Raw genomic sequence first — 3,553 nt, 5'->3', positions numbered from 1 at the left:
TTAGTACTGTCTGTAATAAATTAAGTGGATAAAACGTAATAAGCAAATATTACGTTTTAAAATTAATAAAAATTGTAATAATCATATATACTTAGCATATGAATGATATTAAATTGTTAAAAACTCTAATTAACATATGTATATACATACGGCATGATTTAAAATTAATAAAAATTGTAATAATCATGTATAATTAGGATATTAAATTAATTGTTAAGAACTCTAATTAACATATGTGAATGCCACATGCATGATTTGAAAATTTTAAAAATTCGAATAGTCATATATAATTAGCATATGAATGATATTGAATTAATTGTTAAAAACTCTAATTAACATATGTAAATGCCACATGCATGATTTAAAAATTTTAAAAATTGTAATTATCGCATATAACAAGCATATACATGATTTAAACTTGTTAAAACCTCAAATAATCGTGCGTAATTAACATATGCCATACATAAATTGATTTATATGGATAATCAATACATCCAAAATAGTTTACATCGTGTAGACAATAATTACGGCAATACATCGGCGGTGACGGTTGACCGCACGTACTTTCTCCTCACTATTGTTCCCTCCTTGTGATCGCTACGTGAGTAAGGGGTGTCTTCATTTGATAGGAGGATGCTAGGGTCAATCGTCACCGTGAAAGGGGGTTGCTCATCCAACTGATCATAATCCTCGTCAGTCTTGTCCTCAACTCCGACGATTTTTCTTTTGCCTGGGAGAACCACGTGACGCTTAGGCTCGTCAGGCCCTCTGCCCTTCTTTCCTTTGCTAGACATGTCCTTCACGTAAAAGACTTGCATTACATCATTGGCAAGGACAAAAGGTTCGTCCGAGTATCCAACCTTGTTAAGGTCAACCGTTGTCATCCCACTGTCATCAATCATTACGCCTCCACCAGTCAACCTAACCCATTGGCACCGGAACAGAGGGACCTTGAGAGGACCATAGTCAAGTTCCCATATGGCCTCGATGGCACCGTAATACGTGCCAGTTGTTCCATCGTGTCCCATGGCATCGACACAAACAGCGCTGTTTTGGTTCGTGCTCTTCATGTCTTGGGCTCTCGTGTAGAATGTGTACCCATTGATCTCATATCCCTGGAATGTCGCGATCGACCCAGACGGTCCCCTCGCCAGGAAGGCAAGTTGTTGGTTGATCGACTCGTTACCCATGAGATGTTGTCGTAGCCACGCGGGGAAAGTATCAATGTGATGCCGTGTAATCCATGCATCGGACTTACCGATGTTCCTGGCACGAACTAGAGCCAAGTGCTCCTCGATGTAAGGAGCTACCAATGAAGATTGTTGCAGAACCGTGAAATGGGCTTTACGGAATAAATTGTTGTCTACCGTCATTATTGCTTTCCTTCCGAGAGTTCCCTTTCCCCGTAGTCTCCCTTCATGGCGTGATTCAGGTACCCCGATTGGGCGAAGGTCTTCAATAAATTCTACGCAAAATTCGATGACCTCCTCTATTCCATAACCCTTGGCGATGCTTGCCTCTGGACGAGCACGGTTACGAACATACTTCTTCAGAACGCCCATGTACCTCTTGAAAGGAAACATGTTGTGTAGGTACACAGGCCTGAGAATACTGATCTCTTTCACAAGGTGACAAAGCAGATGCGTCATTATATTGAAAAATGAAGGTGGAAATATCAACTCAAAACTGACGAGACATTGCACCACATCATTCTGAAGGGCTTCTAATCTATCCGGATCGATGACCTTCTGTGAAATTGCGTTCATGAATGCACATAGCTTTGTTATTGTTGCCCGGACATTGTCTGGAAGGATACCCCTTATTACAACTGGTAGTAGTTGTGTCATCAACACGTGACAGTCATGAGACTTTAGGTTTGTGAACTTCTTCTCCTTCGTGCTTATTATTCACTTGATATTCGTGGAGTATCCAGACGGTACCTTGATGCTCTCCAAGCATTCAAACATACTTTCCTTCTCTGCCTTGCTAAGATTGTAGCTGGCTGGACTCAAGTAATGGCTTCCTTTCTCCTTTGGTTCCGGGTGAAGGTCGCCGCGTTGTTCCATATGCTTCAGATCATTACGTGCTTCTAGTGTATCTTTCGACTTTCCGTATACACCTAGGAAGCCAAGAAGGTTTACGCAAAGGTTCTTAGTGAGGTGCATCACGTCGATTGCATGGCGTACGTCCAAGAATTCCCAATAGGGTAACTCCCAAAATATAGAGTTCTTTTTCCACATCGCAGCGTGACCATCTTCGCTCTCTATAGGCTGGCTTCCAGGCCCCTTTCCGAACACTACTTTTAGATCTTTAACCATAGCAAACACTGTTTTCCCGTTGCGATGTTTAGGCTTCGTAGGGTGGTCAGCCTTATGTTCGAAGTGCTTGCCTTTCTTCCGTACCGGGTGGTTTGCTGCAAGGAATTGACGATGACCGATGTATACAACCTTCCTACAGTGCTTAAGATACGTACTTTCTGTTTCATCCATACAGTGAGTGCAAGCCTTGTACCCCTTGTTGGACTGTCCGGAAAGGTTGCTAAGTGCAGGCCAATCGTTGATGGTTACGAACAACAGCGCTCGTATGTTAAACTCCTCCTGTTTGTCCTCGTCCCACACGGGGACACCTTCCTTCTTCCACAACAGTTTAAGATCTTCGACCAGTGGTCTTAGGTACACATCGATGTCGTTACCAGGTTGCTTGGGGCCTTGAATAAGAATCGGCATCATTATGTACTTCCTCTTCATGCATAGCCAGGGGGGGAGGTTGTAGATACACATCGTAACGGGCCAAGTGCTATGGCCGCTGCTCATCTCTCCAAAAGGATTCATGCCATCCGTACTCAAACCAAACCGTATGTTTCGTGCGTCCTTTCCAAATTCTTTAAATTTTCTGTCTATGTTTCGCCACTGCGAACCATCGGCGGGGTGTCTCAGCATCCCGTCCTGTTGACGCTCTTCAGCGTGCCATCGCATCATCCTAGCATTCCCCTTGTTCCTGAACAAACGCCTTATCCATGGTATTATAGGGAAATACCACATCACCTTAGCAGGAATTCTCTTCTTTGTTAGCTGCCTGTCAACTTCTCCTGGATCGTCTCGTCAAATCTTGTATCGTAGTGCTTTGCAAACAGGGCATGCTTCTAGGTTCTCATACTCCTCACCGCGATATAGGATACAATCATTCGGACAAGCGTGAATCTTCTGAACTTCCAGTCCTAGCGGGTAGACTATCTTTTTAGCCTCGTACGTTGTCTCGGGCAATTTGTTTCTCTCCGGAAGAATGTTCTTGACGAGTTTCAATAAATCGCCAAATGCCTTGTCACTAACCCCATTTTTTGCCTTCCATTGCAAGAACTCCAGAGTGGTATCCAACTTTTTGTGCCCCTACTCGCAACCTGGGTACAACGAAGTTCTGTGGTCCTCTAACATCTTGTCCAATTTATGGGCTCCCTTTTCGCAGTCCTCCTTGGCGTCCTGCAACATCTGACCAAGATCATCCGCAACGTCGTTACCATTAGCATCCCTTTCCTCCCCGCCCGTTTGATTTCCTT

The 3,553-nt window shown here is 43.6% G+C and overlaps 1 pseudogene; it reads right to left on the bottom strand.

Annotated features, from left to right (window-relative positions):
• Positions 1-545: 545 nt before the first annotated feature.
• Positions 546-3,553, bottom strand: part of LOC127773165 (uncharacterized) — a 3,291-nt pseudogene continuing 283 nt past the window's right edge.

The sequence above is a fragment of the Oryza glaberrima genome, chromosome 5 (assembly GCF_000147395.1).
Source record: "Oryza glaberrima chromosome 5, OglaRS2, whole genome shotgun sequence".
Taxonomy (NCBI): domain Eukaryota; kingdom Viridiplantae; phylum Streptophyta; class Magnoliopsida; order Poales; family Poaceae; genus Oryza; species Oryza glaberrima.
This window is presented reverse-complemented; position numbering and strand designations above follow the sequence as displayed.